The sequence below is a fragment of the Onychomys torridus genome, chromosome 6 (assembly GCF_903995425.1).
Source record: "Onychomys torridus chromosome 6, mOncTor1.1, whole genome shotgun sequence".
NCBI lineage: Eukaryota > Metazoa > Chordata > Mammalia > Rodentia > Cricetidae > Onychomys > Onychomys torridus.
The window spans coordinates 46,982,546-46,999,958 of record NC_050448.1 but is presented as its reverse complement, the minus strand read 5'-3'; positions in this window follow the sequence as shown (position 1 = coordinate 46,999,958).

Here is a 17,413-nt window from a genome sequence, read left to right as displayed (position 1 = left end):
CCTGATGCAGAGGTATGTGCCTGTGATCCCAGCATCGAAAGGCAGAGGCAGGAGACCTGGGGGAGAGGACTTGCTGGCCCAAGTCCAGCAATAGATGAGCTTTAGGCAAACAAGAGACACTGTCTCAAAAATGGGGTGACCTGATGACAGAAGAGACAAGATGTCATTCTCTGGACTCCACATGCATGCATGCAGGTGTTTGCACCTGCACATACACATAGACACATATATATGTAACACACACCAGGTATATGTGTACCTGCATCAACAAACACAGTTGCACACACAGGAACATGCACATAAGTGCACACACTCAGAGGGGAGAAAAAAGACAAAATAACTTTTAGGAAAATTAAAATAGGGCCACTGAGATGGCTCATTTGTTAAAGGCACTCACTGTCAACATGACAACCAGTGTGCTCCCTGGTACTGGAGTAGGAGGAGGAGATAACTGACTTCTGCACATTGTCCTCTGATAGCCACACACACACACACACACACACACACACACACACACACACACATTATAGCATGTGCACATCCACACCACATATGTAAATGAGTGTAATTTGAAAATAAAATTAAAATAACTTTTTGGCAAAGCCATTTTTTACGACTGTTAACTTTGGGGCTGGGGAGATGCCTCAGTAGTTAAAAGCACTGACTGTTATTCCAGAGGACCTGTATTCAATTCCCAGCACCCACATGGCAACTCACAACTGTCTATAACTCCAGTTCCAGAGATTCCAATACCCTCACACAGACATACATGCTGGCAAAACACCATAAAAATAAATAAAAAGCCGGGCAGTGGTGGCGCACGCCTTTAATCCCAGCACTCAGGAGGCAGAGCCAGGCAGATCTCTGTGAGTTCGAGGCCAGCCTGGGCTACCAAGTGAGTTCCAGGAAAGGTACAAAGCTACACAGAGAAACTCTGTCTCGAAAAACCAAAAATAAATAAATAAATAAATAAAATTTTAAAATCTGTTAACTTTAACTTTTTTTTGCTTCTGAACAATAAATAAAAAAAATTGGGATAGGAGCATTATCTGGGGTGATCTATAACCTCTGTATATAGCTTAAACATCAGTGTGGTTACCCTGAACAGTTTGTGGCCATGTGTTTTCACAAAGATGGATGGCCTGACCTGTGTACAACAGTTTGGAAAGTCTATGGCAGGGCTGGGAATACACTTTATGTGCACTTGTCCAACTCTAGTATACACACTCACACACAAGCACACATTCAGCATCTAGGGAATTTTTTTTCAGATTTTATCCTGTCCCAGAAAGGGCAAAGCACCTTCTCCCCCACCACCAGAGAGAGTCACTGTTATTGTCAACATTGTTAAAGGGTTTGGTGAATACCTTGTTGCTGCAGAATATCAGTTAAAGCTATGTCACATTCTTTTGTGCTGTGGAATATTTGTTTAATGATGCAAAGATGTGTTGCATTCTTTTATGTCTTAAAAGCTTCTCTGTGAAGCTGAGTTACTTTGCCTGCCTAAAACACCTGATTGGTCTAATAAAGAGCTGAATGGCCAAAAGCTAGGCAGAGGTGGCAGGCAGAGAGAATAAGTGGAAAAAAAAGAGAGAAGAAGCAGGAGCAAGAAAAGAGGAGAAGAGGAGCCAGGGGACAGCTACCCAGCCACACAGCCAACACAGAATAAGAAGGAAAGAAAAGATAGACAGAAATAGAGAAAGCTAAAATCCCAGAAGCCAAAGGTAGATGGGATAATTTAAGAAAAGCTGACTAGCAACAAGCCAAGATAAGGCCAGGTATTCATAAGTAAGAATAAGTCTCCATGTGTTTATTTGGGAGCTGGTGGTGGGCCCCCTAAAAGAGCACAGAGTCAAACAACAACAGCAACAACAACACTTGTCATTAGTGTAAGCCACTCTACAGATGAGGAAACGGAGCCCGGAAGACTGAGCTGCCCAGTGTTCCGGTGAGGTGAGCAGCAGGGCTGCATTTTCATCAGGCATCTTTCCAAATTTTTCCTGAATTACTACTAAGAGGCATTAGAGACTTGAAGACGACTAGACAGGACAATGAATGTCAGTTCATAAAAGCAGACACACATTAAAACCACTCTAACCAACATCCTTCTGTTGCATTTATCAGAGTAAAGAGCTCAATTTTCTCAGGTTTCCAAAGGGGCCACATCAGAAAAAGGCCCTCATAATAAACATTTAGGCCAAATTGAAAACTTTAAGGAATCTTTAGACAAACCACAGATAATGCCTACAGCTCTAAGAGCTTTAAGGGGCTGGCGGATTCAGCCTCATCCTCATTGATGGATACACACTAGAACATATAAACCAGCTTGGATAGATTTTACCAAGCTTGATTTTTTTATTTTGTATTAGGAAAACAATAATCACATTGAACAAGTCTTTAAAAAATACACACCTCGTAGAAGACTGTTTTAATTTTACATTCATTTATCCTATTATAGTATTATTTTCTTTTGGGGGGGAAATCCTTTTTAGGTTTATGTGCATGAGTGGTTTGCCTGCATGTGTGTATGTGCACCACCTGCTTGCCTAATAACCGCAGAGGCCAGAGGAGGGCATTGGTTCCCATGGAACTGGAGTTACAGATGGTTGTGGGGCACCATATGGATGCTGGAAACTGAACCTGGGTCCTCTGGAAGATCAGCAAGTACTCTTAACCACTGAGCCATCTCTCTTTCAGTATCGATTTCTTAGGCATATTCCATATACTCTTATAATGGTGAAATTCTGAGTATAGTAATGTACATGTGCCATTACAAAACACTTCCAATAAATTGTGGGTGAGTTTCCACATGAGCATAATGTCTCCATCGTATGTATATTGTGACACTTGCTGTCACTTGTAAAATTCACTTTTATGATTTTGGCTTCTAAAAAAATAATTAGCCATCTTTTACAAAGCTGTAGTTAATGTATTAAGACACTATAGTCTGGATTGAAAACACAGGACTTGAGATTCTGGCCTCATTCTCCTGAAGGAATCACAACATTCTAAAATGGATGCTTGCACTTAAAGTCAGTTTCACATATAAAATCACCTGACATTGATTGTTTTAAGCCCATTCCCTCCCACCCTCTGTTAAATTCATTTTTAAAAGTCAAGAGATTCGGGGCTGGAGAGATGGCTCAGAGGTTAAGAGCACTGCTTGCTCTTTCAAAGGTCCTGAGTTCAATTCCCAGCAACCACATGGTGGCTCACAACCATCTGTAATGAAATCTGTTGCCCTCTTCTGGTCTTCAGGGATATGCACAGACAGAACACTATATACATAATAAATAAATAAATCTTTAAAAAAAAAAAAAAGTCAAGAGATTCAAAGTCAGCAACAGTGGTGGACCCCTATAATCCCAGCACTCAGAAGGAAGAAGAGGTAATGTGAATTTCAGGCCAGCTTGGGTATATAGCTAGACTGTTGTTGTTGTTGTTTTAAAGAAGACTGTAGAGTGGCCAGTGAGATGGTTCTGTGGGTACCTTGCAAGTGTGTGGACCTGAGTTTACTCTGGGGGTTGGTTTATGGTTGACTTTAATGTCAACTTGCCACACATTAGTAGCACCTGAATAGGGAGCCTTACCTAAAGAACTGTTCCCATGGCCTTGAGTGGTGTGCAAAGACCACCCTAACTGTGAGCATCTTCAGTAGCAGTTCAGATAAAAGGGGCAAGCCAGACCGGAGATTATCAACTCTGGTCTGTTTGGCTTTCTGTCTCTTGCTGCTGAGCTAAGCTGCCCTGCTGCTGTTGCTGCTGATTCCTTCGCTGGTATCAGAACCAGCATTTCAAGCTTTCATTGTGGACTAGGGTCCAGTGGCTTCTGTGCAAGATTAGGACGGGTGAGGGACCCAGCCCCATGGGCTGAGCAACTGTGGGTGTTGGGCCATGCCTCAGTGAGAGACAGCCATTGTGGGACTACTCAAACTTTTGAGCCACAGAGCCTCCAGGACTGAGCAGATACTGGTTCTCATCTCCCAGGTATGATTCTGGTGTTATGAACATACATGTGTGTACCTGTGTGTATACATGTATATGCATGTATTCACCCCACTGGTTCTGTTCCTCTTGTGAATGGTGACATATATTACATGGAGATGGAAGGGCAGCTTCACAAATGTGTTCTGTTTCCACATGTGTGCTACATAAACACACCACCGCCAGTAATACATTTTTAAGTGGAAGAGAGATGGGGGCTGGGGGCTGAACATGTAAAGAACCCAGCTTCATTAACCACGCCAATAGCTGCCACAAGAGCCCATGTCAAGCTCCACTATGTAAAAGTTTCTTGATTTCTATCACCTCACTTTGGAATTCTTAGTTCTCCTGTTTCTTATATAATTTAATGTCCTTCCTCTCATCTTGGAAACAAATGAACACGCAGACACTGCTTTGTGACGTTTTCTGGAAATACCCTTATTGTCTGTATGGATGTTGTTTTACAATTTATTCTTTTTCCTTATAATAATGTCTTAAGTTGGATTTTTTACATGAATTTATTTTTTCCTGGACTTTAGGGAGAACTTTGTTTAATATATATATATATATATATATATATATATATATATATATACATACATACATACATACACACACACACACACACACACACACACACACACACACACACACACATATATATATATATATATATATATATATATATATATATATATATATATATATATATATATATATAAAACAGCTGGGTCTGGAGACTTGGCTCACCGGTTAAGAGCACTTGATGTTCTCAGAGGACCCAGGTTCTATTCCCAGAACCCACAAAGGGGTTCACAACCCTCTGAAACACCAATCCTGTGGGACCTGAAATCCTCTTCTGACCACAAGGAGCACCAGCACACACTCATTCAATAAAGTAAGAAAATAAACCTATTTTTCCTATTATAGCTTTGGGACCTGCAAGATGGCTCAGGAGGTAAAAGTGTCTTGCTGCTCAGCCTGCTGACCCAAGTTCAATCTCCAGGACCCATAGGGTGGAAGGAGAGAATAGAATTGTACAAAGTGTCCTCTTACTTCCATGCACATGCCACAGCACGTGTTCCCTTCCCCCACCCTAGTCTGGAACCTTTCCTTTCCCAATGTTCTGTCCTACTCAATTCTGACTGCGTTTTCAGCCATTTCTCCTTGGTATAAGATCCCAACCTGGAGTAAGCCAAAGTGTGGGCACTTGGAAAATGCCTTGGGACTAAAGCATTCAGATACCAGCTGGCCTCCTTGGAAAGCCTGTTTCCTACTGGTGCAGCCGACTATCTGTTGGGACCTTGGGCAGACTCTGCGATTCCTTTCCTTCACTGTAAAATGGAAAAGGGAGAAGAGACTAGAACGGGACATGGGTTTTCAAGAGAAGGGTTGAAAACCCTGCTTAACCCTGTTTTTGAAAGATTAATAAGTACAACATCCATCTGCTCCTTAAAATTTTATTAACACACCTTGAAGCTGTGCAAGCCCAGGTTGGTTGAGTTGATTGCCTGGCTCCACTTGGTGCCGCAGGAGCCCATCCCTGTGCATTATCAGTTAAAGCTTTCATTTTCTCTATCAACCACACTACACTGTCTGGGTTTAATAAAAGATCCAAGAGAAGAGGCAATTGCTTAGTGTCACCCTTCTAAGTCCACAGGCACCGTCATTTCTAGTGCTGAGGAGGAAGGGTATTTCTCCAAAGTTTTCACTTTCCTTTTCTAAGTGAGTCAGGGCTAACTTTATTTGCACATAATCAAACATAATCTCCCCATTAGGAAAGAGGAAAAACAGTCTCTTTAGAAAGGCTCTGGAGAAGTAAGTCCAGGGTATTTACTGGGCATTGTAATGCACACCTGTGCTCAAGAAGTAGAAGCACAGGGATCAAGTCCAGCCTCAGGTAATCGTCACTTAGGTCTAGCTTGGGCTATGTGAGAGCCTGTCTAAATAAATAAATGAACAAAGGTGTTTCAGTTCTGCCCTGCCCCTTAGGAGAAGTCTCTTTGGATGCCATGCTATTATGCTTCCATAAACCTCAGCTGTTAAAAAAATAAATGAAATAAGTAAATTGTGGGAGCCCACAGTGACTCCAGTTTGTGGCTTGATTCCATCTTGACTCAGGTCAGAGAGTTCTAGCTTGTCTTTGCTCCTTAAGGCTGGATAACAGGATGTATGGCCAAAGGTGTGGTTTCCAGATGTCTTGAGAATTAAGGAAGTATTTATCTTGTTTGTTCCTTGAACCATGGTGAACTTCAGAGGGGAGGTCTTTTGCCCCCCTTGCTTTGGGTATGAAAAGGCTGTGAGAAATAAACCTGGGGCTGCTATGGTATTGACTCAGAGCCCTCCTAAAGCTATCCTGGGTCTCTGTCTTTTTCTTTTAGGTCTACATCTCTATTTTTCCTACCTATTATTTCTCAATCCTCACTCCCCTGTTCAGGACTGTTCAACAGGTTGGGTGGGATCCGGCAGAAAATAAATGAACAACAAAGATTTTTGGAATTTTCATTTTTTAGAGCTTAATTTACTATTACAAATTTCTACTATACATAGTTAAATGCCACTTCTCTAACCTGCTGAGTATTATTTTTTTCCTTTGAAAAAAACTTTTGATTAGTTTTAGACATGAAAATACAAAAATAAGCAACTCAAACAAGCAAAAATTCAACCAAGCCAGAGCTGTGGACTATCAGTTGTCAAGGTATCTTTTTACATCATTCTATGACTTATTTGAAATAATATGATGTAATTTTTTTGTTTTTGTTTTTGTTGTTTAACCTCTTTGGGGGCCTGCCACACAGCTTCCGAATAAACACATGGAGATTCTTACTTACAAATGCCTGGCCAGCCTTAGTTTGGCTTATTTTTAGCCAGTTTTTTTTTTTTTTTTTAATTTAAATTATCCCGTCTAATTCATGGATCACCCTAGGAAGGGGAAATAGATAAGAACTCCTGGGTAAACTGGAGGGGGTGGGGAATGAGAACCTGAGGGAACTGGATGGTCTAGTTCGGGGAGGGACAGAGAGGGAGAGCAATGAAAGAGATAATTTGATAGAGGAGGCCATTATGGGGTTAGGGAGAAATCTGGTACCAGGGAAACTCCCAGGAATCCACAAGGATAACCCCAGCTAAAACTCCTAGCAATAGTGGAGAGGGTGCCTGAACTGCCTTCCCCTGTAATCAGATTGGTGACTACCCTAATTGTCATCATAGAACCTTCATCCAGTAACTGACGGAAGCAGATGCAGAGATCCACAGATAGACTAGGCTGAGCTTCTGGAGTCCAGTCAGAGAGAGGGAGGAGGGATTACATGAGCAGAATGGTGGTGGTGGGGGTGTGTCAAGCTCATGATGGGGAAACTCACAGAGACAGCTGACCTGAGCTAGTGGGAGCTCAGGGACTCTGCACTGACAGCTGGGGAGCCTGCATGGGACCAATGTGGGTGATAGTTGTGTGGCTTGGTCATTTTGTGGGGCCCCTGGTGCATGAACTGGCTTTTTGAAGCCCATTCCCTATGGAGGGATACCATGCTCGATGCAAGGGAGAGGGGCTTGGTCTTGCCTCAACTTGATATGCCAGACTTTGTTGACTCCCCATGGGATGGGAGGCCTCACCCTCTCTGAGGAGTAGATGGGGGAGGAGGGAAGAGAGGAGGAACTGTGGTTGGTATGTAAAATGAAAAAAAAAAACTTTAAAAAACCACAATAAAAAGATTAACCTCCCCCCAAAAAATCGTATCTACCTTTTACCTCTGGGCTTTTACCTCTCTGTATTCTGTGTCTTTCTTTCCTTCTTACTCTGTGGCTGGTTGGGTGGCTGGCCCCTGACATCCAGATTCCTCTCCTCACTCTCCTCATTCTTCTATTTATTCTCTCTGCCTGCCAGCCCCGCCTAGCCCTCTCCTGTCTAGCTATTGGCCGTTCAGCTCTTTATAGACTGGCCAGGTATTTTAGACAGGCACAGTAACACAGCTTCACAGAGTTAAACAAATGCAACACATCTTTGCATAATTAAACAAATATTCCACAGCACAGACAAATGTAACACATCTTCAACTAATATTCCACAAGAGTATGACTCAAAAGGAGAGAGAAGGAGGAAACACCTACTACTAAAGCAAGTGGCCCTGGTTTGAACCCTTGATCAGATTTTTTTTTCAACTTTGTTCAATGAAGTGGAGAAAAACAATGACATTTAAATAGTGTACATACAGAATACTTTGTGTCTTTGTTTCTATGATTTTGAGTTGAAGTAGAGTTGCAAATCTATTTGCAGTAGATTACCCCTAAAAGAGAGGTAGCTCAGTAAGGATGTGAACGATTTCTTCTCACTCGTTCAGAGCCGGTGAGGCTGTGAGAAGTGACTAATAAGATGCCATGGTCTGGGGAATACTGGTGAGCAGTGCAGGGAACTCTCTGTACTGTTTTTTTACAGCTCGGGAAGTGTTGCAAAGTTAGAATTTAATGACTGGGTGTTAACAGCAGAAGAGGTCTGGCTTTAGTGACACACTTGTAATCTAACAGTGGGAGTTGGAGGCAGGAAGATCGGAGTTCAAGGTTGTCTGCACGTGCATACTGAGATGAAGGTTCCCCAGTCTACATGAAACCATGTTTCAAAAAAGCCCAAAAAGAACAAGCCAGTAGATCCCTATTTGGGAATAACTGTCAACACCCACAGCACCCTTGACCGCAGACTGTGGAAATTAAAAACATGTTGCTTTAAAAGACCATCTGGGGGGCTTAACATAATGTCTCACATATTTGCCAGGAAGGACCCCAAAAATCTCTACCTAAGGGGCTGGGGATTTAGCTTAGAGGTAGAGTGCTTGCCTAGCAAGCGCAAGGCCCTGGGTTCGGTCCTCAGCTCTGGGGTAAAAAAAATCTACCTAAAAGGTACTCACTACAATAGCAGCAAGATGTTTAACTCAAGAGACTGCCATTTCAAGTTAAGAGAACCAGTGGTATCCTAGCAAGCTAAGACCATTAGAAAGAGGAGGCAGGCAAGATCCACAGAGTTGACGTCTAAGTTATTTCGGCCAGTTAGCGTGCAGGGCAACAATCATGACTGTGCACAGCTGGTGGAACTGGAGTGGTCTAACCTAGCACAATCTTTCAGAAAGACAATCAGGTCATGTGTCTCACACTTTGAAACAATCACATCCTTTGACTCAGCAACTCAAATGTATCCTAGGGAGTTAGTGAGGCAAGTACACAACACGAACTGAAGCTGCTTGCTCTGTTATCAAAGGCACATCAGTGGGAGACAGCTAGAGTGATTAAGCAAATTACGGCTATCCACGTACCAGAGTGTTCTTTAGCCACCGCGAACCGCGAAACAGGGAGAAATGTCACTAAATGTAAAGGCAGGCGGCAAATGGTACACAATGTGACCCTATTGCATTCATAGTGCTTATTTACAGTTAAAAGGGAAACTATAGAGGCATTTTCTTTAAAAATTGAAGCAATGCATGGGAAAAAAAGTTGTAATCATTTCAAAAGGTTATACAGTACACCACACCAGGCAGACAATATAATTTGCAAGAACCAGTACAAAGTGGTAATGTGGAGCCCTTGTTCAAAAACTAAGAATTTCAAGATGGTGACAGAAGAGCATTTAACTAAGCATGGGGCCTTACTTACATAACTGCATCAGCCACATGCTGCTAAAGCCGAGCCAGAGAACGCACATAGACTCATGTTATACTATACTACAGACGACTGCACAACACACTATACAGCACCCAAGAAGATGGACACTATACTAAGTGGTTGTATATGGGGAGGGGTGGGATAGATATGTGGTCTCCTTCCAAGCCCTTCTGTTGTCTTATTTTAGGGATTTCAACAAAGGCAATGGGGTTTGTAATTTGGGAAATACAAAGTATATTCAAACTATTCCTACAAAGAGGTATGAGGGGTGGTGGACAAGCCATCTGCCAGTGGACCCTTTGATCCCCTCACAAGAGTGCCCCCAAGAGAACTGCCAGGAATGAAGGGGTCAGAGGTGGTGGCTCTTCAAAGAGATTTCTGCTGGGTTTGGTAATCTCAGCATTTCAGATGCTGAGACAGGAGCATGGTCATGAATCTGGGCTATAGTGAGTTCCAGGACAGCCTGTGCCACAGTGTGAGACTGTCTCAAAAACAAAACCAAATGAAACAAAACAATAAAAGGTCTGGATACGCAGGCCAGTTGACAGAGTGCTTATCTAACATGTACAAAAGCCCTAGGCCAAATCTCCAGCACCACCGAGACCTGACATGTTAGCACATTCTTATAACCCCACCAGGAATTTCTACACTCAAAAGTAGCAAAGTGTAACTCAGCCCCGCCCCCATCCCATGAGTCTCACAATATAGCCTTGGTTGACCAGGGATTCATTATATAGACCTGGCTGGTCTTGAACTCACAGAGACCTGCCTGTATCTGCCTCCCAAGTGCTTCGATTGAAGGTTGGATTAAAGGTATGCACCACTATTCCTGGCCACTATTACTTTCAAAGAATTTCACGTATTAGTGACTATTGAGAGATACAAATACATGGTAAAATTTCCTTCTTTTCATAAAGAAGGCAGAAGTAAAGAAAACAGCTGGACCTGGTGGTGTGTCTATAATCTCAGCAGTCAGGAAGGTTGAACTGGGCTAGCCTACGCCAGCCTGGGCTAAATAGCAAGACCCTGCTCAAAATCATAAGCAAGCAAACAAATAAACAAATAAATACAAAACAAGAATTTTCCTTTAGAAGTTAAACTGCTCTTACATGTCACATGGGTAGTGATATTTTCCCACTGCTTTAAATGGTTCTGATAGTCACAGATTTTGCCAAATATTAGTATTGCTAGTCATTTGTTGATTTGGTGAACAACCTTTTGCAGGACCCAGTGAGTGTTAGAATAAGTGTGTGGGTGAAAGGATAGAGTTTCCCAGAATTTAGTAATATGATAGAGTGAGAAAAAAAATCAAAAGATTTAACAAAAATTTTTCTGAAGTCTCTCATAGGTGATCTTCAGTGACCATGTTTGTCCAGCACATCAGGAGCTCCAGACCTCTGACTCTGGAAGCATCCAAAGAATCCATTGAAACTCCACTGGAGAAGGTCTCCACGAGACTTGAGGGGTTTGTTTAACACAGTGACAAACTATAAATAGAGTGCTGGTAAGTCCTTTGAGGTGTGTATTTCAAGACGAATTTATGTGCCTTGAGAGTGTTCAGTCTTGTGTTGTTTTAATTTTATTTGATAATTACATGTGTATACAGAGTACCATATTCACATGTAGTCTATGCTCAATCATAGGGACAAAGCTAACACACCGATATGTGATTTTCCAAAGCAGCGGCTGCAGCAAAACACCAGTCTGCCTTTGCTAATGCTCTTGAAGCCACTCATTCTTGAGAATTTTTACCAGGCTGAGTAGCTGTTTTTCTACTGTTCGCAGTTTCAAAACAGAATGTATGATCCAAGTGCAAGACATATATGAAGGTAGGGGCCTATTACATTCACAAAACACGCACGCGCGCACACACACACACACACACACAGGGTGGGTGAGCAGTGACAGAGAAGGACAGAGACAGTTAATACATCCACCCTTTTCATTTGCACAGATTCCTAACTGTTTTTTCCCTTAAGAATGATAATAACATTGATATTCAGTATGCAGACCAGGCCAGCCTGAAACTCAGAAATCCACCTGCTGCTGCCTCCCAAGGGCTGGGATTAAAGGCGTGTGCCGCCATGTCTGACCATGACATTTTCTTTTAAATGATTATATCAAGCACACAAGTGTTTGACAAGCGGTGTGTGTGTGTGTGTGTGTGTGTGTGTGTGTGTGTGTGTGTGAACTTAGGGCTTCATATATGCTGGGCAAGTACTTTCTATTGAGCTGTCTCCAGCCATTTCTTATTTTGTTTTCCATTTTAAAACATGGTCCCCCTAAGTCACCCAGGATGGCCTTGAACTTCCCATCCTCTTGCCTCAGTGCTCCTAAGCACCTGCAACTGTAGATCTGTCACCTGGCCTGTCGATAAGAATCATTTTCTAACATAGCTCACATCCTCTGAAGATTAAATGGGCTGTGACTTAGCTGTTGTGAGGTTGAACAACCCGGGTGAAGGGAGTGTTGATGTGAAGGCTCAAGCACCAATCAGGAGGACCAACTATCTAGATCCCACCCAGCTCTGCTCTTCTGGCCCATCATGAATATGACACAGTCTTACAGACCTCAACAATGAGGGCAGGGGGGCGCAGCTCTGGGAATGGAGAGGCAGCAGAACAGAGGACTTGGGGAGGGGGGTACGAGTTAGTCAATAGACTTTGTTATACATTAAGTCTAAGAATGGGGCGTCTGGGATAAAGACTCAAAGACATCTAATGTTTTCAGCTGAAGAAACAGTGTCACCTTTAGTAGAACTGATGGAGGATTATGTGCTAACAGTGCTTTGGGATTTTCCTTCATCGATTTGATCAAAAAGGAATCTCCCTGAGCAGGGCATGTGAAAATAGAGGTGCATTTCTGTCTTGTTTATTGATGTGAGAGAGGTTATAAAAGGTAAGTGCAGGGGTTGGGGATTTAGCTCAGTGGTAGAGCGCTTGCCTAGCAAGCACAAGACCCTGGGTTCAGTCCTCAGCTCTGAAAAAGAAAAAAAAAAGTAAGTCCAGGGCAGGAGACCCTGTTCCTGACTAAATCTTCAGGGCAGGCCCTGAGAGGCAGACTAGAAGAAGGAACCCATGATGGTTGGCAAGTGGGTTGGGGTTCAGGAGCTGAGGCGCAGGTGTGAAGACACAACCTCCTGATGCTTTGGGAATTGACTCGAGGACTAAGCAGGTCTGAGCCTTCAAAGAGGTGGAAAGGCAGAAATAGCCACAGTGCATAAGATATGAACTAACACCAGAGGAGCAAACTGCACTTAAATCCATCCATGGGGGCAATCCCCATGAAGAAGACTCAAAGAATGCTGTTGGAGGAAATTCAAGAGAAAAACTAGATGCAGAAAGGAATCCCAAAAAAACACAATGTCAATCCATTCAGCAATACCAAACTGGTTTTTCACTAACTTGGAGATTTCAGTCCTTGAAACACTAATTGTTTGGTTACATTTTTTAGTTAGACCTGTGTAACCATGGTATGCATTATTTTACATGACCCATCACCGTGATGTGGTGCCCTTATTCTAATTTTTTCCTTACCTTAAGGGTGAAACAATCTTAAAACTGGCTGTCATGCCAGATCCAGTAGACTTTAAAGTCATCCCAGGGAGCAGAGCTCCTGCCTTTGTTCAGGAGCTCAGACTTTCTAAAGCAGAAGGCCTGGGGAGGTGCCCACTAATGTGGCTTTATGCATCCCAGGTGATTTTGATGTAACTGAGAGTTGAGCAGCTCGGTCTCATACATTTCAGAGCTGGACTTGAGAGGTCCAGTTGAGGTCTGTGTGTGATGCCAGGGAAACAGTTCATCTACCAAGAGCCTGGTGTTTAGAGCTAGGCAGGCCCAGAATCAAACGAGCGCTCCGGCACCTGCTACTTGTGTGAGAGGCTGAGCGGGTTACTGAACCACACTAAACCTTAGGCTTCTCATACAGGAAATGGAAATAATATCTCCCTTCAAAGCGTGCTAGGAATACTGACCTTCAAGTCCTTCCCAGGGGGCTCTGGTGTCAGGATCAGTTCAAATGCCTGTTCTAACATTCACCGCGTGACTTAAATCAATTATTACACCTCTCTAAGGTTCAATTTTCTAATTTGTAAAGTGAACACGATTACTTCATGGGACCATCGTAGGAACTCAATGCATCTATACAGCTAGATGTGGTGACTCACTCCCACAATCTAAGCACTAGAGAGGTGGAGGCAGGAGGATTGGGAACTCAAGGCTACTCTTGGCTATCCAGCAAGTCAGAGCACAGCTTAATCTAACTGGAGAGACCCAGGCATGGTGGTATGGTTGCAATCCTAGCACCCAGGAGGATTAAAAGAGAAGGAATTATAGGCAAACCTTAGCTACACAGAAAGACCTTGTCTCAAAAAAAGACTGTCACATAGTATTGGATAAGTGCTATTTGTAAGAGGAAAACATACAAATAACAATAATAAAATACCTCACATAAATAAAATACCCAGACCTAAATAGTAGCAGCTCAATATCTGGTAACATTATTATTGTGATTATAGAAACCTTAAATTGTTTATAATCTATTGTCTTTTCTATATCCTAATTAGCCTCTGGATTTCATCAAAATTAACTACCTTTAAAGAAGAGATTTATTGTTATTGAATGTGTATGACTGTTTGCCTGTGTGTATGTATGTATGTGCACCACATGTATACAATGCCCTTGGAGGTCAGAGAGCGTGTTAGCTCCCCTGCAGCTGGAGTTACAGATAATAGCGAGCCACCCGACCTGAGTACTGGGACCCAAACTTGGGTCCTCTGCAAGAGCAGCAAGTATTCTTACCTGCTGAGCCTCTCTCCAGCCCCCAATGCTGTATTTTGATACTAGAGTTATATAAGGTATAACCATTAGAAGCAGTGGAATAAAGAGAAGCAATTTCACCTAATACCTTTCTGTTGTAGTTCTTATAAATTTGTAATTACTTTTAAAAAATTTTAAAAGTTTTAAAAATAAAGGCAAGGAACTTGTCTGAAGTGGGAAGTATTAGGATGAAGGTTGAGCCTAAATCCAAAAGTCCTCTTTGATGAAATAGTCAAGACGAAGCTTGAGAAATAAGCTATCCTGGTGTGGTGGCATATAGCAGTAATGCCAGCACTGGAGAGACAGGCAGGGGAATTAAGAGTTCAAGGCTAGCTTTGTCTCCATAAAAAGATTGACGTCAGTCGGGACTACCTGCAATGCTAGGTCAACAAACCAACAAAAACCTAGATGTTTTCAAAATAGGTGGTTATTTTCTTCAGACTCTCCAAGCCATAAGTCAGAATCTTTTGGGAATAAAAAGGCCTGCATCAAGTCCCCTGTGCCTGGTTAATTTTTTTTCCCAGAGAAAATACAAGAATGCTACTATATTATTAGTCCATTTTCTGTTACTGTAACAAAATATTTTAACCATGCTACTTTCTGGAGAGAAGATGTTTCATAGTTTTGGAGTTGTTCAAATATCACAATACTGATTCTGGTGAGCTTCTTTCCCCCAATGGCAGATGGCATCGTGGAGGTAGGAGAGGGAAATCTTATGGTTTTACAGGCAATTGAAGAAAATTGGCCAGCAAGGTGTGTCTTTTTTTTTTTTTTTTTTTTTTTTTTTTTAAATAACAACTCTATCTTGAGAAGTAACAAAGAATTCCACATGAACTATCTTAATCCCCTCCTAGGAGAATTCCTCTGAAACTGGTAACCAAGTTTCAATACATGAACATTCAACAAACTATAGTGATTATCTATGATTCAGTATTGTTCTCTCCAGAAAGAACCAGCCCAACTGTAACAAACGCAAATTATATTTCGGTCAGATCTAGCAATATATAAAATTCCTTCTTTCCTTTACTCAATACTATGTGCCATTTTGCTCAAGTAATCACATGAGCCTTTCTTATGATCAAATCTACAATGAGGCAACATTCATGCGCCATGTTCTCTCTCTCCATCTTTATACCAAAATTTTCTTGTCCTAAACCCACCCTTCCTTTCTTTCATTTTATATTTTTGAGACAGGGTTGCTGTGGGATGTTCAAGTATGTCAAATGTGTTGCTCTGATTGGTTAAAATAAAACACTGATTGGCCAGTAGCCAGGCAGGAAGTATAGATGGGACAAGCAGAGAAGAGAATTCTGGGAAGTAGAAGGCAGAGGGGAGAGAGACCTGTCAGCCACCGCCATGACAAGATGTAAGGTTCTGGTAAGCCACAAGCCACATGGCAAAGTATAAACTAATAGAAATGGGTTGATTTAAGATAGAAGAAGTAGATGACAAGAAGCCTGCCTCGGCCATACAGTTTATAAGTAATATAAGCGTCTGAGTGATTATTTTATACGTGGGTTGTGGGACTGCGGGGGCTTGGTGGCACCTGGAGAGAAGATCTCCAGCTACAAATGCTGCCCAACATGGGGCAAGAGTTTCCACCTAAAACCTGAGAAAAAAGATTCTAAATTGGAGCTAAAAACAGCTTCCTAGTTGTCTCTCTCAAGTTAGCGGCAGCCTGCTGGTTTGTGATACTATGGCGGGTACCTGGTGTGCATGCTTGACTGGCAGTATGGCGGGAATGAGGCATCTACAAGCTGTGTGGTGGATTTAGCCTTTGTTAATAAAGAGAGAGAGAGAGAGAGAGAGAGAGAGAGAGAGAGAGAGAGAGAGAGGTTTCTGGTCTACACTCTGCTTTGATAAGAGCATGGACCCAGATGACTGATGGCTCCCAGAACTGGTGACAAGCATACCACTGCCATATTGGGAGGCTGAGGTGGGCGGAGCCACCAGCTACAGCGGCCATTTTGGTCTTACAAATGCTGCAGTTTAAAGCAGTAGTTACACAATAAGGCAGATTCAGATGAAACAAAACTTTAAATGCTTTACAATGTGTATAAAAATGTATGTAGGCTTGGAAGAGAGAGGAAAAGGAATATATACAGTTATATAAAGAAATAGTTTTAAAAAATAAAGTCTTTAAAGAGACAGGTAGTATAAAAATAAGCCATGTAAAGATAGATATTACACAGAGAATCTGGTTTGTCTTGTCTTTGGGATTTTTAACTGCAAAAAATGATTTGATTGTAAAAGCTGTTGAGTTAAAGAAATATGTAAATTTTAAAGGTACCTTGACTTCAAAATTTGGATATAAGGATATGTTGCTTTGAAAAGGAGGCTCTGCTTTTGTTTCCACAGAAAGCCAGAGGCTGTGGATTTGTTCCAGATTAAGATATATCAGGTTTGACCAGCCAAGACCCTGAAATGTCTCCAATGACACCATGGCCCAGATGACCCAACATCCAGAATGGTTTCAAGGCAACTGGCTCAGAGGTTTACTTACCCTCACGGACTACTCCATAATCCTAAAATTTTCTTTGTGTCCCTGTAAGATACAGCACCCCCCTCCAGCAGGAAGTAGTAAGAAAAACTATGCCCAAATTCCCAAATATATCAAGCTGGCTTTAGAGATGGAATTGGCTCACTCCATCTCTATACCCAAGCATATTGATTTAAAAAAAAAGGGGGGGGGTAAGAGATTCTGGTGTACCAAATCAGAAGAACCTCTGGTGTGGAAAAAAAAAAAAAAAAAAAAAAAAAAAAAAAACCAATATTTTTATTTAAATCAGGTTGATTATAAATGTGATCTCTTTCTAAAGAAGAAAAAGGCATATGATATAGATATAATAGGATGAAAGGGCAGATTAATGAACTTACTTTTAAAGAGCAAAAACTTGTTTAAAATGTTTTACATGGTATAGATTTTAGTCTATTGATACAAATTTAAAGTTAATTTTGTTATACTGT